Genomic DNA, 27276 nt, shown 5'->3' on the forward strand with positions numbered 1-27276 from the left:
ATATAAATGTTCTAATATAATGTCAAATCGTTAGTCGACGTATTATCACGTTGATAAATATGACTTTTTGCGTTTTACCGTAAAATAATTATTGTGATGTTATCTCGCGTTCTCGTCAAGTTAAATTCTACGCGTGAAATGAAATCATAGATTTGTAATTTATAATTATTATTTATAATATAGTTTAACGGTTAAACGCACTACTGTAATGTACACAGCGATACGTTAAAACTAACGGCTGTGCTAAAAATCTTGTCGTGTGATAACATGATATAGCTGCTGGATAACAGACACCATCGGACAAGACGAGGCATAACATTCGTCTTCGTTAATACAGATCACGTTAGTGCCGAGTGCGAAATACAATTATTATTATTGAAAGAGAAAGATAATGGCAGTTGAGTGGCCCCCGCAGTCTTGATGGGTGGTGGGTGGGTGGGTGGTTGTGGGATGGAGAAATAAGAGGATGGCACACACTATTTCATAAAATATAATCGCGCGTATATATATATATATATATACACATAAAAATGTCCAGCGAACTATGATGACGTGTGCACTCGCGAATCGCCTCGTTGGCTGCGCGTTTCCGGGGCATTAAGTCCGACACGCATGCACCGTCGTTGTTGTCATCATCGTCGCCGCCGGTATAGGTCGGCTGGTCGCGTTGCCGTTTTGGTATTATACAGTTTTTGGCACATCGTCCGAAAGCCCATCATTACGCGAGCTCGACGCGATTAATTCGATAAATGTGAGTCCTTGGGAAACGAAAAAAAAAGTGTATGTGTGTATATGTTTATCATTTACCACCAAAAGACGTTTTTGAAACCGTGTCAAAACCGTATGCAGAACTTAATTCACCCGTACAGCCATGACAGTGTTCCCCTCTTTATTTATATCCAAACGACTAAGCATATAACACAGTTGCATTCAGTTTTTTCCCTTTTTTTTTCTTTTGTCTTGGGCCTGATCTGTTTCCGACCCAATTTCCTCATACCCTGACCCTTGTGACGCGTCGTCTATAGCTCAGGTAGTGCTCAAGTCGTGTCGTACGTGCATAGTATACGCGTGTTTATAATAATATAATGATAATGTTATAACATAATATTATTATATATATATATATAGTATGACGTATATCATGTACGATATACGATGTGTAAAATATCACCGAGTCGTTATGTTTTTTTAATTTGTTTTGAACAGTTTAATATTCTAATATTTAACAGCCAGGTCAATATCATTATTCTCGGAGGATAATAATATTCGGTTTAGTTCTCCGTCCTCCGCCGCCTTCGCCTGGTTAGTCGAAACGACATCGTTGGCGGCTATAGCGTACGGATCCGTTTTGGTCTTTCCCTAAAGCACCGAAAATGAAAATGAAATATTAAGTACAAAATAAATTATATAATAAACGACCAGTACAACTTTAATATAATTATTACTATGTTCTATTATAATCTATGTACGTGTCCCTACTATCCGTACTGCAGTAGCTACGTGTGCTTATCACACCGTGCTCGAAATTGTGCAATGTATTTATTGCTGTCGATCGATTTCCCGTCTCGTTTATTAATCAACCATTGTGATGTTTACCACCGTTATTATTTTAACCACCGTCGTCACATAATTTACAAATACGTAAATTAAAAACAAAAAATAAATGAATCGATTGTTTTCCCAATGATTATAATAATACGTCAGATTCCGCACCCTATACTACGCACGACGCATTAATAAAAGGAACAAAGTCACGTACGTTTGCGTGATTTTGAGGTTTTTTATTATGTTTTTCTTTTTTATGCTCTACTACGCGATACAATTCGCAAAAATAAATCATGAAATTGCATTGGGTTAAAGTATTAGTTTATTACTTACGTATTTAAACTTTTGTAACCTTTCATTTTATGGATCGCCATAGATTCTTAGATTTTACAAATTTGTATTCATAGCCGTCGACGAACAAAATATTATGTATATTATAAACCAGAATCATTCAAAACCCGTATAGTTCCTGGTATTGTGAAAAAAGTCAATGTTGCCTACCGCCCTCCAATTTTTAAAATATATATTTTGTTTAGCACCTGTCATATTGGTTTGAATATTATATTTTTTACATATCGTCTCGCTATGATTTATGAATTAATGATGAATGTTGAAATCGGAATTCAAGGTGTGACCATTGACAGTTTTAAATCTTGAAAACGTGACTGTGATTAGACTTACCATTAACTTGTGGATCCATATGTCGTAATGTATGCACTGGAAATCGGGGTCGTAAGCGGTCTTAATTGCTTCAGTAATATCGTCGAAATCTAATGAATCGCCTTCACGGAGTGCTTGTTGCATAAAATCCACAGACAACGAGCCTTTACTTTCTGTGTCTAATGTGTGAAATGCCTGCAGCAATTCGTTCGCAGTCCCCGGTTTATACCTAAAATAGTAATTAATTATAAATACCAAAGAAGACTTTCTCACTTGCTATTTGTTCAGAAATAAGGTAATAGGTCTGTAATGATATCATATTTCCTATTGTGGATTTATCTGTTGGAAGTGATAGGTTAAGTTAGGGACTGAAAATAAAACAAGTAATTCGTTTGGCCATAAAAATAAAAACGTCTTGACCATATATTCCGGTTTTCGTCGTAAATTCTAGTATTAACTTTGTTGAATATCATCTCATGATTAACATTGTTACTTTTCGATTGTATTTATATGACATACGTCATACACGTTTTAGTCATTTTATAATTATGTAATTTATTATGTAATTTATAAAGGTAATAAGTATTTCAAAGATACTTTAACATAAAAATTGATTTAAATAACAATAAATTTCGGTAGATACCTAAACGCCCTTATTTGTTTTTCCATATATGGTACAAATACATTTATATCTATAGTATTCGGTTCATTTTGATTTTCGACCAAACTAGCAAATTCGATCAATTCTTCTTCGGTTGGAACACATCCTAAATAATAATTTGTATAGTTACAAAAATTTTAATCAAAATATTTATGTTTATTCAGAAATGTATACAAGATTAAATTCGTAGTATCTCGATAAATATAACATGTTTAAGAAATGTGGTACATTAGTTAATGGATTAGCATTGAATTTTTTTTTAATTTGCATAAACGCGTGCAAGTCAAACTAATTTAGTAAACTTCATTAATACAATTATGTAGACTTGTTTTATAGGTTATAATTTGATTGCATCATCTTATTAACGTATAGTAATTAGGTGTAGTATCGAAAATGGATCGTGTTAATTAATATTAATGGGTTTCGATGAACATCTAGATTTAACCTTATAGATTTTAATGCATAAAATATATGTAACATATTATTTTAAATCATATACATTAATTTACAAGAGGTTTTGGATTTGTATAGAGGTAAACATGATATAACATTGATTGTAGTAGAGCATCGTTATTAATTATTAAAATATAAAACGAAAAGTAGAAAAATATTTGTGATTTAAATATGTATGTATAATACATACATATTATAACTGATCTATCATATTATAGTTTTATACCATGTTTAACATGTAACACATTATTATTTAAATTATTGACGAAGTATATTTTGCTACAAATATTATTTTGAATTTTTAAAAAATTGATTAAATGTACATATAAAAGGTTTAATGTTCGAAATATTGAACAACTCTAAATAATACAGTTAACCAAATGTGTATTATTTCATTTTATCGCACTTTCTTGCTTTAAATCTTAGTTTATTTTGTAATAAAATAAGAATAAGATAAAAATCAGACAACAGAAAATAATGTAACCGAAAAGCATTTAATTTTAAGATATAATACATATAATAAGTTATTAAGATAATAATTTAGTTGAAATATCTGTTAAGATGTTAAAACAACCAATTAATAATATAAATTATAGATATTGTTTTTTTTCTTAGAAAACTTTCCTTGTTAACTAGATTGCCACAAAATATTTCAATTCTATCTTTATTGTTATTTTAAAACAAAAAAAAAAAAAAATTGTTTTCATTAGACTAAAAATTAATAACTTAACTAAATTGCTCATTCAAACCTTTATATGTTTATTAACCACCGTATGTACATAAGAAATAATTATAAATGTTATTTTTAATTTGAGTTAATTTTTGTCATTATATTCCAATAAATAATTATGATGTAGTACATTTAATACAATTTGTTCGTCATTTATGTATTTAATAAATATGTATTCCGATGATAGTCGGTCTTTTATTTTATATGATCATATATTTTGCCGGTTTACTCTAAACATTTGATAATTACAAAACTAATTCAAGTAATATATACATACTTAACGTTTATATAAGTATAATGTTTATAATTTAATATTGAAATGTACCTATAACATAAAACTTGAAAATGAAATAACTCGATTACCTCGCATAATATATTTTTCAGCTGCTTTGAAAATTGTTAATTGATCAGTTTACATAACCCGTAAATTATTTCCAAACACTATTATTATTTCAACTCCAAAAAACTAACTACTATCGATTTTTTTTTTTATGTGATTTGAAGTTTTGTATTTCACTCGTTGTGGTCCTGGATAGTATTATTAATTCGAATACCGCTTTGAATACAACGATTTATAAACTCTCTTTGCGATTTTGCTTATTACTGCAAAAATATCATTCATTTCACATAATCTTAGTTATTGAATTGACTGCCTGAACATTATTTTCGCTCTATAGTTATAATACTATCCACGCATATAAAATACATAATAACACTAAAGGGTTCTAAAAGAAGGGATATACAACTTTTAAAGAAATTATCCGATTGGTTTTTTGGTTAAAAAAAGCTATTCAGTTTTAAATGAAGTATGAACATTTGTCAGAAAGCCATTTTTAATGTATTCGTATAGTATGTTCCCGGTTCCGTTTCCATTTCATTATCTTTTCAGTGCTTAATTTATTTTACTTAAGTATGAAATTACGTAAAGACAATAATTTAAGTAATTATTATTCAATTGTGTATAGTTATATATTAAACTAATCTATGAGCTCATAAATCTTAAGTATATATAGGCTTATATATCTATACAATATAGTCGTAGATACTACCCTACTCGTATATTATAAATATTTATTTGTATTTAATATTATGACATGTGTAAATTCTCTAATAAAACCTTCTGTATATATTAGTATTCATAAATTCTCGATTTCTGATCCATAAATTTGATGGCAATGATGCATTATATGTATAAATGTATAAAAGTAATTTATTTATTTAAATTTCAGAATTTTACAAGCATACTAGTACTTAGGTAAAATAATAATAATTACACTCAAGGAAACTCAAGTGGCAACTGATACTGTAGATATCACTTTTTATATCGGTTAATTTTGAATTTCTTGAAAAATAATAGATATAATTTAATTCATTTTTATTATTAAATTGGAAAAATAATATCATAGATTACCTTAATGTTATTAATTATTATGTTATAAATAGATTTAATTATAATTTTATTTTCTTATCTTGTTGTTTAAAATATATATTTTTAACGTTTTAAATGTTACAATACTTATAGGTACTTATTTTTTACTTTTTTACTTATTCATTGATACTTTAAAAGTTGTAGTTTAAAAATTTAAAAGGCTACAAACTACGAAAGTTATAGTATACTCGTAGGTATATAGTAACTATATAGTACATACATACTCCTAAATAATAATATTTATTAAACAATTTTTATTTATTGGTATTTATAATATAGGTCAACGTTACTTTTATATACCTACCACACAACAAATGAAAACAAAATTAATTAAAAAAACAAAAAAAAAAAAAAAAATCAAACAAAATCGGTTTTTGTTAATTTTTCCCACTGAAAGTAAATATTATAATACGTGCCGATAGTAAATTCAAACAAACATTCAAGCTTAAAAAAAAATAAGCTTATCATTTAAACTTGTAATTTTGAGTATCTTGTATTAATATGTTATACCTAAATAATCAGATATTAAATAAGTGAAGTTTTCAAATTTTGTACTATACTTTATAATTAAAAATAATCAAAACACAATTATTAGGTATTTGTCAATATGTAATTACGTTTACCGGTCAATGTAAATTGTACACATAACATTTAGTTTGTTTTAAAATTTCCTGAAATTTTATTTAGCAATACCATCAATTAATGCTACAGTCATCTATTAAATATCATACTCCAACCTTAGAAGACAACCTTGTATAGAACTATAGGTGTTATTTTACATAATTAATTATTTATTAAATACTCATCCCCCCCCCCCCCCCCCCCGACTACTATCTGCTGTTGTAGATTTGTTCGTTTACGAATAGGTACCAATCGAACAGAAATAATATTAAAGACTTAATATACGTGATTAATAATATTATATCGCATGAAATTATCGTTTCATCCCGTCTACCATACGGAACGGCAAATCTTCCAAAACTTTAACACTGTATTCGTCAAGGATGATATATATATATATATATATATATATATATATGTTATATATTCTCTCCATGAATCATCACAAACGTTGGTGCTTTTAATAAATCAAATATTTCGTTTTGGTACACGAATTGACACATAACGGTACAGAGTAGAGGATCTATATCGGTGCTTTGAATTTATTTTTTCTGTGGTTTGTGGCAAGACTTAGATGTAAACATCTATTATTGAAATCGTTCGCTCTACGTCAATAAACAACGGTCTTTATTATTTCACCGGATGGGTCAACCGAGGTTTTACTTTTTCCTACCAAGCTCTTGTCGTCATGAAATTATTTTGTGGCGCCAATGTGTTTTTTATCCCCCCATCACTCTTACCCACCTTAAAAATTTCACATCAAATGGTCCTATGCAGGTATTTTATGTCCATGTACTCAGCAATATAATAGTTAAATAATAATAAAATGGAATATATGCGTGATAGAAATTAAGTTATTTTTTCGTTTTTCATCTTTAAATTATATGACGTATGAATAAAGGGTGATACGTCCGTTTTCCTCTGTTCAGTGATTAGGTGTTTAAATTACGTGAAAAGTTAAATATCATTCCGTTTCAGTGTCTAGATAATTATAAAAATATAGTAGGAGAAATAGACTAAAAACTGCGATATCATGATGAGGCAGTATACACATATTCATTGTGTACGGTGATCATATAATTAATATGTGTATAATTTTCCGGTAATTGTCTATTTCTCATACTCTATTTTGTGTGATTATGTTAAATAGTTATTATATAGACTATATGAGTACATAGTTCCTAAAATATTAAGTAAATTTAAACTTATGTTTATCTCTGATAATTATCTATATATAATATATAAATGAATTTGATATCTTGTATATTACCTAAATAAAATATATGAGTGTTGAATATATAATATTAATAATCATTGTAATTCATTGATTAAATATAATTAAATTAGGTTATTCTAAGGATTATATTTGTAACATTTTAATTTGTTTAGCATGCGTACCTATATAACGAATAACTTTGCCTAGATCATTTGTTGGTATGATGTTAATATTATCATTTGTAAACAATGAAAATGCATCCACAATAACTTTTTGAAGATCGTTCTTTATTTCTAAAAAAAGTATTAAAGTATATGTAATTTATATACATTAATACTATATAATTTTATATGATGGATCCAAAAATACCGAAAGTCTCAATAACTGATTCACTGCTATTATTTGTTATGTTATTTTCAGTCATTTTAATCAATTAAATAGTTTTATTGAATATTAATTTTAAAAAAAAATGTCAATACGTGTAATATAAAACAATATGTACCTATCAGCTGTGCGATTCATTAAAATGTTGATTTGAGTGTTTGAAGCCAAATAAAAAAAAAAAATGATGCTGCTTATATATTGCATTAATAAAGACTTTTTTATTTCAAAATGTATAGATTAATAATTTATTTGCTATTACTATTTTTGTTTTCTTGTTTTTTTTTTTTTTGGTTGTTTCATACAATTTTTGTTATTTGTATAAACTGTAACTTGTTTCGTTGGTTTTATAGTACAAATTACAATAAAAAATATCTTATTAACAAAATGTTTAGATAGAAATAAGTAAATATCTTTGTATTCTTCTACAAAGGGTATTACATTGGTAGGCAGTTTATTAAAATCAGTAGCATAATTGATAAAAATTAAATATACACTTCATTTATTCTGTTAAAAGTTATTAAATACGTAATAACATGACTACATTGTTTTCTTCATTAAAAAAAAAAAAATTTTAAATATTTTAACACTATCAAGTTAGTCAAATTAATTAGGTTTTAAAATTATACATAGTAATTAGCAGAATCGTAACTATGACCCTACCAACCTTTAAAACGCTTATTTTTCTGCTTATTCCAAAAAAAATATAGAGCATAGTTAATTAAAAAAAAATTATTTTTAATTATTTTAATTCACTAAGTGTTATAGTAGTTTGTAAGTATATTTAAAATACCATGTTTTGAAGATAACAGTTCGATAAATCTTGATATTATGTTTCTTTGTTTTACCGTATTTTACTTTGATAAATATATAAGTACTTTACAATAAAATCTGGTTTTAATTTAGTTAGTAATATTTTAAGCTAATATAAACCACATTTATGTTAGTATGAAGTTGTTATTATTTGAATGTTTATTCAGTAAAATGCATAAATTTGAAGAAGTGTAAAAGATGGAGTGATAATAAATTAAAGCGCGCTTTTATGAAATACATGTTGACGAAATACTCAAGTACATATAGTAAATAAATAAAAATAACTCTAATAAATCTCATAACATGTATAGATAGATTTTACATAGATAATTAATATATAATATGAAGCTTAATTGTTTGATATTTATTACTTAACTCAATGAATTTTTTGTTTTTCACTATATATTTAAAATACTGCTGGATTTATATAGTTCAATCCCAGATTTGAAATTATATTAATATAGCTTAATTCTATCCGATAATATACACGCTTGTTATATAATTGTTTAGGTAGGTCTTTTACCATACCTACTAGTAGAATAAAAAAATAAATATTTCTTATTTCCAAAGACTGCTCAATATCTATACGATAATAGTTATAATTTCACATTAGTTTTATTGTTTGTCAAAGTTAACATTGAATATAAATACAAGAAAACCAATTATTAAACTATAAAATAAATATGCAACATAATTTTATATTTTTTACATTATTTAAGATAGTTAAATAAAAAAAGCAACATTTTTAATTTTTTAACCACATTGGTTAAAAAAAATAAAACAGTATAACTAACATTTTTTTTCTTATATAATATTAATTATTATTGTATATTAATGAAACAATCTTGAATATTTAAAAAAAACCAGTAATCAATTGCTTAAATTATCTTAATTTTGAAATACGATCTGTAAAAATTCTTCCATTACAACTTTTAATAAACTTTACGTTTTTTATATGTTAATCATTTATAAGGCATGTTTGTAACAACAATTTGAATATTACAACATTTACCGAAGTAATCAACACTGATATTGTAAAAGCAAAATTTTACTAAGGTTTCTTAATATTTTTTTAACAAATATATCTTTAAATATTTATAATACGGGCGTTAAAAATATATAAGGTAATGATTGTTACTGTCTTTAAATCTTTAAATTTTAATAATAAATAAAATTGGTGTATCACTGTCAATTAAACATATTATGTCCTCAAATAATAAATAATTGAAGACATTTAACTTTTGTTGGAAGTTTTAAAATTAATTGATAAAATACTTTGAAAATTAAAAAAAATTAATAAACTTTTCTTCCTTTTATCTAAATTTAGGATTACGGTTCACGAAGGCAACCTATAAACTCTATCTACAGAGAATTTCAATTTAAATTACTTTACGTGGACTGCGTGCGCGAATCAAATTAATTTCACATTTTTCCCCCTTGAACTATCCTTTTATATTTGTTTTTTTTTTTTTTTAAATTGTTTTTATAAACGTTGACTAATTAGAAAGTTCGAATTCTATACGAAGAGGTCCAATATCGAAATATTTTATTTCAAAACATCATACTATTTATACTTAACGTAAATCAAAGTATAATCTTTCAGATAAGTAATTACAAGGTTATTTTAAAAACCATTTGTTTTTGATAAAAAAAAATAACTAACAATATTAGTGTGACGAAAATACGAGTATAACATTAAATTTAGGATTAATATTTGTATAAAACTATAAATTATGTTATTGTGGTAAAAAGAATTGATATATATTTTATTTTTTTTTTTGATTAATATTAAATTATTTATTACTTTATTGATCATATTATTAACATAAAATGTATTATATTATTATCGAAATAGTATAATAAAAGCAAATATATCAGTTATTTAAAATTCTAATCTAAGCAATGAATGTATTGATTTTACACTGTTTTATTTGTTTTTGTGTGTACTTGTATGTGTAAACGATAAGCAGTTAAAAAAAATGTTTCGATTTTCGACTTTGAGAGTGGTTTTGGATAGCAAATTGGATCTAATTTGTAAAAAAAAAAAAAAAAAATCAAAGATAACTAGATTTTTTAGGTAACTTAGTTTTTTGTAAAAATAAAATTTTGATAGCTAAAAAGAAAATATTACGAATTATAAAAAACTATATTCATAAAATAAATATTAAATATATTAATAATTTGAAAAAAAATAGATTTTATTTTATTTGTTTTTTGCTTAACCCATTAAAAATTAGTTATCGTCAATATTTAAAATTTTCACCAAATGATCATTTTCTATGTAAGATATTCATATAATTAAATTATTACGACGTTTTGTTTAGCTGTTTATAGATATTTGAAATTTTCAGTATTTTAGTTATTTTTTATTTTTTTTGTAAATGTCTATAAAAAAATATTTGCTTGGTTAAAATGCTTGAAATTATTAACAAGGTTTCACATATTTTTTTTTTTTGAGTGCTTAAATTTGAAATTTTGAAAATTATGAGTATTTTAAAATAATTATTTTGTAGTTAAAAATTCATCAAAAACATTTCTTCCGTTAAGTTAAATTAATTTTTAGTAGCATTAAGGTCAATATTTACAATATTATAAATTATACTCACCGTTAAATAAATATTTTGATATTTCGTCGGAATTAAAAAACGAATAACCGTAGTTACTTGAAATTTTCATAATTTTCTCTTACAGATACCTTATATAAATATTTATAGGCTCAATTTAATTTCATCAAAATTACGAAAATTTGTAAATTGTTTAATTAAATGTATTATTATTAGTTAAATAAATAATTTTAATTGAAATATCATAAACTATACTTAGTAATATAAGCGATAGACCGTCTCCGCTTGGAATTGTTTTCGTCCATTTTGTCCACGCGTTTTATACCATTTATACTATAATTTCATTTCAAAATTTACCCAATATTTTTTTTTATTAATTATGAATACCTTTTTAATTATTGTCCCTTAAAAATTTGCCTTTTTAATTATTGATAAAGAGAATTTGTTTACTGGTAAATGTGAATTAATAAATGTTAATAATATGTATTATTAATTTTTTTTCTTTAAAACTATGACGTTAAATCGACTCTCAATTGTATACTAGATTAAAAATATTTATTTAAAGAATCAGAATTAAAATTTAATAGCATTTTAAATATAATATTATTTTATCAGTATATTGTGTATAAACTATGAAGACAATCTTTTTCATTATTTTCCATGTAATACTTGTATGATAATATACCACACACTTACCGTTTTTTAACATTATAAGTAAAGTCCATTTATTTAAGTATTTTTTATTAAAAATAAATAACATTTCGTATTATGGGTTTTAGGGTGTAAGATACCATGCTGTTTCACATCTTTTCATAAACTAAATTGATAATAATCTAATGAGATACACACAAAAAATGTAATCAATTTTTGGCTAAATGCCTACAAAATAGTTAGTAAACATAGTTTAATTTTAATTTTGATATATAACTATAATGTAAGTACTTTTAAATAAATTCTTTTGTATAAGTATTTATCATAAAATTAAAATTGATAATTTTGCCATTACCATAAGTATTCAGTAAAAATACTACCAAAATCTATAAAAAAAAAAAAATATATAGTTGTGACTATTTAAAAAGAAGGTTTATTTTGTTGTTAATGCATTAATATTTTGAAATAATCATTTTTTCGATATTTAATGTACAATCTATGTATGGCGCTCTATCATTAAATAATAATTATTAATAATATTTAAATCACACAACAAAATGTATCTCATAGAAATTTTAAATTTAAAAGTAAGATAGTTTAATAGATTTTGTACTTATATAATCAATAGCTTACATTTTCATTATTCTACATTATGTTAGTGAATAATTTTGTATCTCCAGCTCGAAGAATCATTGATCAATCTGAATCCCTACTCTATACGTATTTTTGACGAAGTTAAATTCGGTGTCACCGACCATTTTCACGCAGTTATTTAACGAATACGTATAGTATCTCTTAGTTGATCAGCAATTATCAAATCATTTATATTATGTGACAAGCTTATTTAATAAGGTATAAATAAATATTTTCGAATCAGTCTCAATGGTCACGGTGGCAAGGGCATATTAAAAATTATTAAACAAAACAAATTTATATTTTGCAATATAACTCTGATTTTTAGCACATTTATGATGAATTAACTTTTTAAATATTGAGATAATTAAAGCATAAATATTTTAAAATGTCAATTATGAAAAAATGTCATCATCAAATACTTGACGTGTAACGTCAAAATAGGTCGAAATATTCATAAATTATTACTTAGCCACTCACAAACGTATTTCAACAAGTGGAGGTGAATTCAATATTTTCTATCGAATACACTGCCATGATCATTTTGATAATTTCCATTGTTGAGTTAGCGACAGTTCATTTAACATTTTTTTTCAATATTCATATCTAGTCTACGGTCTAGTATTTATCAATATATTATTTACCGCACTCTGACTCTTCCCTGGTAATTTCGTTTTTGATTTATTCTCCACGTATATGTTCCATATGCGATAACAAAAAAAATAAATATCCTCATCTCATCATATATACCCTTTTTCTACGGACTTCATCTGAAAATTTCATCACTCCTACAGCTGGTCATTTATGTATTCCTATTCGGTATTGTTGGTTTGAGAACGGAATACATCAACCAAAATCAAACAACTAGCTGAGTGGCCTATACAGGAGATGTTTACCATCCTAACAGCATATTTAAAAACCATATGATCGTATTACACGTTGACAACCAGAAGAGTCAAATTACGCATGCTAACTATTGTATTGGATTTTACAGTGAGCACGTGACACTAAACTTTCAGTAATGGATCAGTTACACGTGCACATAATTTGATATGAAAATGTAATGTTACCATTAAGTGCAATCGAAGATAAAGTTTTATTTAAAAGTACTAAAAAAGAATGTACAATTTCCTGTTTCTGAAATTCTTGATTAAAAATACACACACACAACTTATTTAACAAAATTTAAAATACGGAAGTCCCATATCCATAATAAATTATATATCATTGTTTTGTATCTGTGTTATATATACGTCTAGAATTATTAAATGTTAAATATTTATCATTGTATATTATTTATAGTGAAAATATACCTATGCAATATGCATGTATTCGTATACCTATTATTAACCTTTATTTTTTTACTGAAATGTATTATAGTGATGTCATAACCTGTAAATATTATTATTTACTATTCAAATTATACATCTTTAATAGTAACAATGTAACATTATCGTGTAAGAAATAGTATTTTTATATTTCTACCAATAAACTAATAAACAAATTATAATTTATGGTAATCCTGGCTTATATTGAAATGTATGATATACGTATGATATAGGTAGATCACTACTATTTTACTACATAATACTAAATATATACTAACCTCCTAAATTAAAACTTATTTTAGCTATACGAAAAAAGATCTATCTTTGTATAAGTAATCTTTGTTTTATCGGGAGTATGTCGCGATTACGTTTAGCCAAATAAAGATCAGATGATAATAATAATACATGTTTTTATAACGACATTTTCATAATATGCATAACCAAATGCATGTGATGTGATGTGATGAAATAGTATAAACCTTTCTAGTTTCTCGTATACTATAAGATCTTCCAGTATTAAAACATTTCTGTGTCGAACTAGAGCATTTAAGGATAATATGAGCTTAATTAAATTTTTATACATAATAATTTAACAGTAATTTTTACTAAGATTATAAGTAATAACTTATTACTACTTAATTAAAAAACTGTATTGTAATAGAAAATTATCATATTTATTTTACTCAATTTTACTGTAAGTTAATAATATATACATATTATATTATGCGAATTTGTATTTAATGCTATTCTAAATAGTAAGTTTTATTTATATTCAAATTAAAAAACTTTGTTTTTTCGTAAATATATTATTTAATGTTATAAATCAAGTTGATATTAAATTTTTAAATCAAATTATGTTTAATATAAAAAAACTAATGTCTCTTAGATTTGAAAAACATTCAAGAAAACATGAAATAAAAAAATGATATAAACTTTATGAATATGATAAACATATAATATGTAATATATATTTTTTTTGCGAATTTAATCTTTACATTATGTAAAAATACTGACAGTTAAGTATAAGTATGAAATAGTCGGCATAAAAATAAAAGCATATACGTGCGTATACGTTAAACAATTTTAAAGGTTTTTGTGTAATTATGAACTCAAATAGGTACACTTCACTGATTTTACTATTATTCAATTTTAAATATTTAAAAATATATTTTTATACAAATTCTCTTTATAATTTTATGTTTTATTATTGTTTAGCCTTTGATGTAAATACTATTATTAGTATTTAAAAAGAGTGTATAATGTGAATTATAAATTTACATAGACATACGTTTTAATTCACTATTTTTATTTTAAATAGGTAACTGTTTTATTTTATGTATTTATTAATATTATACCTATAAATTTATATATTTTATTCATATTATTAATATATATATATATTATAAATTATTTTTAAGTCTAGACAATTAAGCCAGGGAAACTTAAAAAAAAAATAAATTAATAAAATGTATAAATCATTAATATCTTTAAAATGTATTTCATACTATACTACTATATAATATAATAAGTTCCAAACGTAAACTTTCACATAATATGTAACTAAACATGATAAAAACTATGATACATCACTCTCTATATATCATAATGTTAAAATATTATGTTATTATAGTATTTCAATTATTTTTTCATTATCTGTTCAAACTTTGAATGTACCTAATTGTAAAAAAACATTTAATTTTTAAATTTTTATTTAATAAAAATAATAACGTACTTATATTTTAAGCTGTATTTTTGTTTTTTTATTTAGGTATTATCGAATAATTGTGCTCTAAGTTTTTAGTATCTATATTACACTATATATACTGTAAAGTATTAAGTGTAGTTGAGCGGCACATAGGAATTATTCCCTATTGTTTATTTTATTTATTGTTTAATACAACGCATGCGTTCAAAAATGTTAGTCTTAATCAGTGCACTATATAGTTAATTTAACTTCATTTAGCTGTTAATGATCTAGTTACCTATATAGGTATTTTCCTCCACGTGACCTTACATGTCTCGCTACACTTATTATAATACCTTAACTATTTAACACACTCATTTACGATTAGTACGTTTTTGAAAAATGTAACATTTGAAATTTACAAATATTATTGTGATGTGTTGATATTTACTGACATTTACAATAACATAAATTTTAGAAAATTATTTTCATTGCTTGAAAATAGAATTACACAACACATAAAAATTCAATTGTATGGATATATTTATGTCATAAATTATAAAAATAAAATATCTCTCATGAAACATTTAAACTTTTTTATTAACTCATTAATAAGTATATATATATAAATACATCTATATGCGCGTGTGTTTATGTATTAATTTACAGTATGTATAATTCTGAAATTTCAATACTGCAGTCTAATGATAAAAAATAATCAGTCTATCATGCTTTATGCAATTTTTATGCGGTATAGGTAAACATGATTTGTCGGTTTATAGTTGATATTCGAAAAATACTGCTTCGTGTATAAGATATAAGAATATCACACATTCCGTGTAGTCATATTTTCACCTTATTTAATATACCTGCACCGACTTGGAATTTCAGTTATGAAGGGTTGACGTATACATGCAAAGAAATCGTAAATTTTCCTTGTTTTTGGTATTCTGATGCTGAAACCTTTTTATTAGACTTCATTAGTATACACACATACTTGAAAAGCCATAATATTGTCACCCGTCGGATGCTTAAAATAGAAAAGGATGCATGTAGTAATAATATGGTCTATGATGGTGTACAGGACGAATCGAGGAAAACAATATTCTGACTATAATGTTGGAGGCCGTCCGTTAAAAGCCGAGTGGACAATAAAAATGTACGTCACGTGCATCGCGCGAAAAGATATCGTTGTGCGTGAAAACCAAATCACAAAAACGCACATATTATTCGCATTAACTCCCCACACGCATACGTCTCGTGACAAAAGGAAGGCTTAAGAAATATATAATATACACTGCGGGTAAGTTCGTCTGTTCTATGTATATAATAACATATATATTATATGCATTTATGCGTGTGTATGGCATGGTAAAGTAGGCGATGGGTTGACGTCGGTTGGCGGGGCAGGGTCGAGGTCTGGTCGTAATAAAGTTCAAAAACATTGTTCATTGACTATTGCAAGCGTATGTGAAAGTTTTATAATATTACGGATTGTCGTAACGACTTGTTGTTGAACGGTTTCTGATATTTTTCTCACCCATTGTCCCTCTATGGGGGATTTGATTAATGCGATTCAAAGACTATGTATATAATATGTAATACGTATTCATCTATGTATGGCTGGCTACAACAGGCTAATATCGTAATGTATATCGTAATGCATTAAAATACTTTTATGATGCGTGTGCTAGACCAATAGTTCAATTTGTAATAAGTCATATTATTCGTTGTCATTTAAATTTTTTAATATTGTTCTTCGGCAGAATATTTGATGACTTTAAGACCGTGAACGTATTATTTTTATTTCATTGTCAGGATTATTGCTTACGAATAATATAATTTTATTTTTAAATCAAAATAAACCTAAGATAATTTAATATATTTATACTTAAAACTTAAAATTTAAACACGAATATATCAGCTAAAAAATCAAATTATATATTTTAATTGAAAATTAAATTTTATAAATACGAGTATACAATTTCACGTTTATCAATTGATATATTAAACGTTAATAGTTATGGACATTTAGTAACTTTTCTTTACTTAAGTTACTTTACATTAAATTATTATTTTAACAGTATTTTTTTTAACGTGATAGTAAATTTAGAACACTTTACGTATTATCATGATGTATTAAAATAGAGTATAGTTATAGAATATTTTTGACTTCTCGTGAATTTATTTTAATTATTATTAAACTTTGGAATATAATTTAATATATTATATTAAAGAGATTATCATTAATATTGTTATTTGAAAGTGAAGGAAGTGAAAGTTTATCAAAAGTGAAGTATTAGTATTAAATCTTTAGGATAATTATAAAAATATTTTTTTTTAACGTTGCTTAAATTATTTTAAAAATATTATAATCATGAGTTCATATTATATACTAGTACATTAAATTAGATTTATTTCCAATTGGTTATATAAGTTATATATTCTAATATTTACCTACTAAATATGATATTAATTTCCTTATAATATAGTATACAATTTAGATTATGGATATTTAACACTAGTAATAATATTACATTTTTACAGTAAACTCGCATAAATTCTAATTATAAGTATCTATAGTGGCATATTTTCAAATTTTTCAAGGGGGGGGGGATCCAAAGTTTATATATAATTAATATAATTAATATAAACTATGATAACTTTTAACAGTTACGTCCCTATATAGTTTTTGAAGGAGTTAAATTAAATATATACTTGTATACTTGTATAGTCATATGTAATATTATATATATTATATATTATATTTTAAACTATATAATAAAATATTATTTTATAAAATAAATTCTAGTCATCTTGATTGTTTTACTGCTGACTCATCTATCACTTCATCAACAGTAATTTCAACTCCTCTATAAATGTTTAATATGATCAATCCATTTAGTCTTTTCTTCGGGCTTCTAAATATTTTAAAGAATTTTTTCTATCTCTACATCTGTTAACGAACGGTTAAGTTAAAATCTTATATCGAAATTGATTTTGTTCAATTTCTGATTCGATATTATCAAATTTTTCGACAGTTTAATGCGTTTGACATTATTATCTATATTTGGTGATATTGGTCGTTTATTTGGAGAAATCGCGGAAATAACTGAAGATTTGTCATGGTAAAAATGCTCAACATTTTTTGTATCATTAGATTTTTTTTAAAAATTGACTAAATGAAGTTTGCTGAGACATAATAAAAGTATATTATTGTGTACTTACTTAATACTAATATATAAAAAGTATAATTAACTCGTGTTCCCTGGTTCACTAGTTTGTCATTACTTGTATAGTTTTTAAAACAAAATGAGATTAGTAGAAAATGTGTAATATCTTATAATAGATAAAATAATTTAATGAATTTATATTGTATTATACTTATTATAGCATACACTGTATAGTATATAGCAATTTATTATTGTTAATTTATACACACTCAAATCCATCAATAATCAGTTTTTCTGTGCGATAAAGTTTATATTTTAAAGATATGGATAACTGATATATACCTATTGCCTTGTCACACATAACAATTAGTCGTAACTTGGAAATCGTCGTCAGAATACACAGAATACCAAATTCTATACTTATTACTAAACTATATTGCAGGAATTTATGTATCGGTTTTTTCTTCTGGGGAGTCCAGTACCCCTAGACCTTCTCCCCCTGTAAATACGCCACTGAGAATCTAGAAACCATTTTAATTAATTAGAATAGTCTCACATAGTTATGATTATAATCATAATAATTAATAATAACGATATAGTTATAGTAATGAACGTTTATGATAATATTCTAAATAACAACTGAAAGTTACGATGTATTTGGTTTTTTTCCAATCCGCTTACTGTGATTATTTATACTTTTCGTGTGAACCGCAATACAATTTCCTTCAGTAAAATCTAAAAATTTTAGGATGTATTTTTTTTTTTTTTTTTAATATTATTGAATATGTTCAATGATTTTAGTATTAATTCTACCATTAAACGTTATAAGATATGTGCATATCAATTTTATTAAAAACATAAATTCAGTTTTGTCGATATTTTTATTATACAATTCCATTTAGATAATTTTAAATAAGTACTTGAGTACAAAAAAGGTTTCCCAGAGGACTTCACCTTTCGGTATTCTTCAATAACTGTCACCTTAAGAAAATATATAAAACTTATCATCGTTGTATAAAATTAAATTGACATAGAACAAACATTTAAATTTTGAAATATTTAAATAAACTATGATACGAGTATATTATACATGTCATGCTACGATTAAAAATTGAACTGCTAAATATTTTAAAATAAAAAATAATAATAATAATAATTGCATATTACGCATATTAAGATATATTTATCAGATACCGTTAGTTTCGTAATATAATATATTATATTTTTAATTTTTCGCCGGTAAAGAATTTTCTAGGATTTAAACTGATGAACTAATATAATAGTAGGTATACAATTAGATTGATTTATAATTTAACTTTGTATCATGTAATTCAACTTCATTGATTGAACGAATCAATTGGTTGTTTGCAACAAAGTTATTTTTGCTATACTACTTATAGAATAAAAACCATATGTAAACATTTTAATACATTTAACTATAAAAGTATACTCAACAGGTTAATTTATACATCGTTAAGTTAACAATTTTACAATTTTACAACCGTTTAGTTTAATATGCTTAGTCGGATCATAATAATTCATTAATATAGTTAAATGTTTTATGTTTTATCTATAAGCTCCTAAATAATTCACGTTAATAAATGCTAAAATAAAAACGCAATTAATATCCATTGTGTTTATGTGATTATGTTTCTCAATTTTTTCTTTATTAATTATTTTATTATCATAATTAAATTGACTTCAATAAGTAAACTTTCTATATGTTTCCGGTTATTATTATTTTTATTCTATTACCCATTAAAATACAGTTGTTCATATTAACTTTAAAATACTATCAAAACTTAATTTTTATTTACTATTAGTATCAAAAAGAGTCGAGTTACTATAAATAGCTTACGCTTAGTATATTTTTAGACATGCTTGTCAAAGTCAAGTAATTTATTAGCTACAAACGCACGTTATTCCATAGTTATTTTATATTTATGTACCTACAATATATATTTTTATATATAACAATAAATTAATTTATATGTGTTAGTTTGTTAGTAATTTAATCATAGTTAATGATCTTAATGATAATTCCTAGTCAAAAATATAGTATTTAGCCTCAATAAGAACAATCTCATTATACATGCAGATAGATAAATCAGTTACGTTTTAAAACATTGAAATTAAACGTTTTGAATTAAATGCATAAATGCTCTTTGTTTGGTATTCTCGATGGGTTTCTATTTCTATCTCAAGGCAATTAATTTATTTTCCTGTGACAGGTATTTCTAGGGTTGAAAAAGGGGTAAACTAATGCATTATTAATGTCGTGATGGATTAATATTGTAAGGTTGGAGACATACATACGAGTATAATATAGAGCTACCAATATATAGTGTTGTTGATCGTATTACGTTTCCAGTTGAAATAGAAAAAACGCGTGTATCAATACAACAAATATAATTATCATCCAGGTGCTCAATAATTTTTTATAATAAATATCACTTCATTTTTTTATTTTTATTAACAAGCTTATCTGATCGTCTGAAAGTTACTTTACAAAAATGTATGGGTTACTTGGAATTGTATGTAAGTAATCTCTTTTTTTTTGTGCCGTAATAATGTGCTCGACTACATATATATATATTTATAATATAGTATATCTATATTTTACATAGAAAATCTAAACTACTTACACACAAACAGGATTGTCGGAAATTTGTATTCTTATAACAAACATGAAGTAATACAATTAATTTTAAAATGCATATTTCATTCATATTTTATAATAATTAATTAGTATATTGGTATGTACTAACAAAACAGCTGTTTTAGTTATAAAAACTCTTGAATATAAATAAAATATTTATTTATTTTAACTATTTACTACCGACTTACTTACTGCTTGTATTCTTATATTATTCTTAATATTTAGTTTGTTATTATTCCTACATAATTAATTTATCGTTAATATTTAATTATTAGTGTTTTTGCACACGTGATGTTATATGTATATCGTTATATCCATAACAGACGAGCTTAATAAAGAGACGAGGGCGACAGGCATTCAAGATGACAGTTTTAAATGAATTAAAAATAGCTAATGATATTTTATTATCCCAAAAATGACAAGTATAATACAAACATTTAATATAATAAAACCATAACTTAAATAGTTTTTTTTTTTATAACCAAAACCACACTTCAATATGGTGTTTCTTTGTAAATATAATAAGTATAAATTTTCTTTTTTAAATTTTCTATACCTACTAACTTCTGTAAGTAGTCTTGTAATTTTGCGAGTATTCAGGCCTGCTTCTCGAATAAATATTATGAATTATAATTTGTAGCCATAAATAATAATATGTAAAAATAAATATTTTTAACTTACTGAAAGACAATCTTTATTATTTTCCGGCGTTAATTCAAGAATAAATAAAGTATAGATTAGACATGATGAACCATATTTAATTTGTAGATACGGTTTTATTGAAAGTATTTATATTATCTTATGTTACTAATTACCTAATATTATATAATACTTTTTTTTTTTATTTTTTTTTTTTTACTTAAAGTTAACCTTTTACTTTTTCTGTGGGTTCTGAACAAATTAACTTTTTTTACATGCATAATAATACATTACTGTATCATTAATATTATAGTCATATGTTCCCAGTTTCCACTATCGGAAGTCATAAATATGTCGTCGAATAATGTAGCGTCTTATGATATGCTCCATTCTGCAAGAGATTAAATGTATTATTTATTTATTTTATATTATGTATAGATACCTGACTATTGCAAAAAAAAAAAACAAATAATCGAAGTTTGGAATAAATCTCTTGTTATTACATCAGAAGCAACAAACTCGTTTATATAATGGTTTCTGTTTCTATTAGTTCTGGTTTGATGTTTCTAAATCATTTCATACACAAACGAATCAAACAGCCAAGTCATGTTGAGTGTGTGTGTGTGTGTGTGTGTGTGACGTGTCACGTGTGTATATAAAACTTTTTCGATTACTATAGTTAAATTGGTTTCAATTTTTTTTTTTTTTTTTAAGTATTTTGCAAATTATTAGAAACAAATAATATTCAAATATTTTTATGTTTTTCTTATATATATATATATATATTTTTTTTTTTAAACAAACTTTTTATTTATGCTATCAGTTAAAGAACTGAACAATAAGTTTAATAGATAAAACAATATAAATATAATAATACAAAAATAGAATATGAGCTTAGAAATCTCCTAATGGGATATACTTCGTCATGAAATAATATTTATATGTACACCTATATCTGTCATGCTAAATTTACATAACAATAACCTATAGTTTTTAATTTTAAATAAATAAACAATAACATTGTATTTTTTCCTTTATTGTGGGATTTCCCGTAGTATTTTCTAATATTACAAGTTAGGAGAAAAAAGTTTGAGGTGTACGAGTTATTTTTCATTTTTGTATTCGATTAGTTTAAAAATGATAGTGTCAAGTGAGAGACAAATTATAGATTTAAGTTCACCTAAAAATAAGAAAGTATGTTTTCTATGTTTGCTGAAGTTATTTATTTTTATGAAAAGCTATTACCTTCCTATCACATTAGACTAAGTTGGAGCAAGTGTGTTTGTGGTATACGCAATATAGTTGCTATTTAACCCAGAATTTTTAGTCTTCTAGATTTAAAAAAATTAATAACTTTCACCATTTTAATATGTACTTAATAGACAAATCAATCATTACACTACATACTTATTAAATTAAACTGTTCACTATAATATCTACATAATCAAATGTAACATTGTAAAACATCAAACGCGCTCTCATTGAATTTTTGATAAGAGTCTAATTTAAATTCTTAAAATAAAATAATAAATTTGTGGACAAACGGAATAACAAATGTTTAAACTTCAGTGGTTTGGGAGAAATAAATAAATAAAATGTACCTATCTGAGCTAAAAACATATCTGTTCTATTCCAGTAGTGTCATTTGATTCTACAAATCAATCCAATTGACAATGTCAAAATCGGATTCCATATTATCATATTATATAGGAACACAAAAACTGACTGATACATTCGACTGAATGAGTAGTTGGTATGATTAACCCGCGGCTTTTATCTCCAGGCTTGTCCAGTACTTATTAAATGATCCACAGAAACGTATATCTTAAATGCATTGTTGTTTGTTATTTACTGGTGTCATATAATATCACAATAATATATAGGAGTATAGATATATAGAATATAAGTACGTTTATATTGTGCACATATATTACAATAAATAGTTAATTTTGAAAGTATGAACGTGACTCATAATGTGTCTGCTTTACTTTTTTCAAAGTTCAACAATGAACACTAGCGACATAATATGCCTTAAATAAATCATCTTAATAAACGACCGGTAACTATAAATATATAATATAAATACAAATGCCCTTCACGTGTTTAACATTCAATCCCAGACAAACATTAATTTGTATGCTGAAACTGTATTAGATATAATATGTGCGTTTACGCGTATGCGCGACGAAATAAAGTGTTGTTAAAAAATATGAGCTTTATTGAAAATTTTCATTCTATGTCAAAATCTGTTCTATTTAACTAATGACTATGCAGTCATATTATTTTCAATAAATTAAAATAATATTTAAATAAATATAGTTTAATAAATACAAAACGAATTATTAATCCAAGTTTTTTAATTTTATTTATACGTATCATTACTCTTTATTAAAATATTTTACAAAAATTAGTCATGCATATAAATAGGTATTTGTTAGATTTAAAATTATTATAAATTATAATATCACAATAATAGTCTTAAAATAACAATTGTTTTCATAAACTATTGATTTATTAGTAATATAAGTATAATTATATAGGTACTTAATAAAAAAACCTGTACAGTCGTATAGATAGGTCTAGAAATAGCTCTTTTTAAAATTTATTCTACATCAAAATTTATATTGATTTTAATTTAGTGACATTTTTTTTTTTTTTTTTAAGTCCTATAATGCTTTAATTTATTATATTAAAAGTCTAAACTTAATAAGAAAAGTATTTTTAAATACAATAAATAAAAACACTTTTTTTAAATTATTATTTAATATAGGCAGGTAATAGGTATATTTTTAATTGCTAGTAACAACTAAAAGATAATATAAAACTATAATTTATAGAAGAGTTATAAGTTATAACTCATCATGGAAAAATTGTTATCATTTTACTTTATTAAATATTAGGTATTCAAAATGTTGTCATTATGTAATAATATTATATATTATACTCATTATTATTATTGTTATTATTATTATTATTATTATATATTTATTTTTATTATCTAGTAAATAAAATACATTAAATACACACTGTATTAAATTTTTATAATATAATTTATATTAACTTAATACTTATTTAATACTTTATAATATTGTAGGAAATATATAAGTTTTAATAGAGATACTAACATATTTCAAATTAATCTTCTATAATAATATTAATAACCAAATATAAGACTCTTTACATTGGCTTTTAAATCCCTTACATAAACGGTTAAGCAATGTATGGTAAACGTTATATCGTTATTTTATCAAAGACATCAATCATTCTGCTAGTTTTCTTATTTTTAGCCCTTATTACATACTCTTACGGATTTCCATAGAAAATTATTAAAACATAGTTAATTCTAATACCAATTTAATATTTATTATTATTATATTATATTTTTATACCTTATTTAAAATGTCTTCTGATAATGATTTAGGATATTAAATTACTGATAAATGATAGTGGAACAAATTTTGAATAAACTGAATCATTTTTACCTTTAAGAATACCACTAGCTTAAATACAGTGCCTTTCGTTCTTTGTAATTTATAAATTTATTTTTGTATAACTTTTATTTAAAATATATTGTCTGTGGTTATAATTACGATAAGAATTGAAAAGAAAAAATAAATGTGCATAAATTTATGGAATTTTGAAAGAGTAACTATTTGATAATAACACTCAGACATGATAGATAGATATATGAATTCATAACAAAACAAATAAATATTTCATACAATCAAAACCACGCGATTTTATTTTAAAACCATTATTGAATAATATGAGTATTTATTTTAATTTCAAATAATGAGAAGTGAGAACGCAAACCTATATCCTATTGACACGAGTTAAAGGGAATGACAATAGTACCTTCTCAGCTGTCCTCTTACTTCTAACTTCACATTCAAGAATTGTTTACTTTAATATTTTCTTCAAACGATAAGATAGTATACTCAAGCGTTTAAGTTGAATCTAAATAATTTCCTCTGTTAAAAATAACTATTTATTTTCAAAATTTTATAATTTTATTCTTAACTTATTTCACTATATATTTTTTTAATTTAATAAAAATATCATTATATACATAGCTAACTTTGTTAATTTTTTTTTTTTTTTATATCTCACTGTTCCATAATATTTTTGATTCTATATCTTTTATTTTATTTATAATACATTTTTTATTAGTAGAGCGCTTAGATTTTGATGACTGAATTATTTTTCTTTAAGTGTTATATATTATACAGTCCTAACCAACAACTATATTTATTTCGTTATATAACAATTTAGAATGTGTAATTTTTATTTTGCATTTTTAAGATCATTTTTACAAATATTACGTTAATTTTGTTTATTTAAATTTATTTTATTATTATTTTTTATAATTTTAAGCTTTTTTTAACATATTATGTTGTATAAGTAATCCCAATTACCTATTCCAGTCCATTAATTTTGAAAAAGTAATATAAATAATTATTAACCCAAATTTGTATATATTTGTTTAATTTTATTCACTTTAAATAAATTTTTACCAATTTTGTACAATATAAAAATTAATGAATAATAATTAATGATTAATAATTATTATTATTTTAAAATTAAATTTTTTTCTCTCATTTAAGTACATTTTTTATGTTACTTTTTAGAGTTTTTAGGTTATTTTTGCATATTATTTTAGTGTAGTTTTTAAGTTATTAAAATCCTAGTTTTATTTATTAGATATATTGTATGATGTATCCATACAATGTAATTTTTAATGAAAATTTAATTAATGATTTTATTTGTACTATTTATATTGAATTATTTCATAAAAATATTTATTTTTTATTATAGATAATGATTTACTATCACATATAGCTTAAATTTTGAAAAAAAAATTAATGTTAATAAAAATTTAAAGATATAGTGATAAAAATGAAAAATGTACTTATGAATTTAATTTATATCACTTTATTTAGAATTTAGAAATATTAATGAACACAAGGACCCTCCATACCATCGATTGCAACAACACAACATGATAAAATAAAAATTTAAAAATATCAAAATCATTTAAGTTAAATTTTTATACACGCGTGAATTGCTCAAAATTCTCAAAATGTTATAAAAAATATATCACGAAATAAGAATTTTACAGTATCTTACGCTATTTTGTTCCACTTTAAACCCTGCATATAGGTATCATTTACTGTTTGTGTTTTTCTATGTATTTATTTTAAAATTATGTTAATATATTATTAATAGTCAAGTTTGCACCGTTAACTGAGTATACTTTAAGTTATATCAGACCGATGATAATCCACGAACAAATCATACTTTAGTCTTACTGACTCATATATTTTATGTTTGAAAAAAAAAAGATTTACGTAAACGTTATACGATGCAACGTACTAACGACTATTTAGATTGATATATCTCAACAACTGGTTGATGAATATTTTTACATAGAGAATA

General features: G+C 24.1%; 1 protein-coding gene across 3 annotated transcripts in view; it reads left to right on the forward strand.

The window, feature by feature from the left end:
* The window catches only part of LOC112593002 (adenylate cyclase type 8), a 137445-nt gene that overhangs the window by 50966 nt on the left and 59203 nt on the right, over nucleotides 1-27276 (forward strand). The gene's annotated exons all lie outside the window — the stretch shown is intronic.

Source organism: Melanaphis sacchari, unplaced genomic scaffold (assembly GCF_002803265.2).
Source record: "Melanaphis sacchari strain LSU unplaced genomic scaffold, SCAv2.0 Contig19_pilon_pilon, whole genome shotgun sequence".
Classification (NCBI taxonomy): Eukaryota; Metazoa; Arthropoda; class Insecta; order Hemiptera; family Aphididae; genus Melanaphis; species Melanaphis sacchari.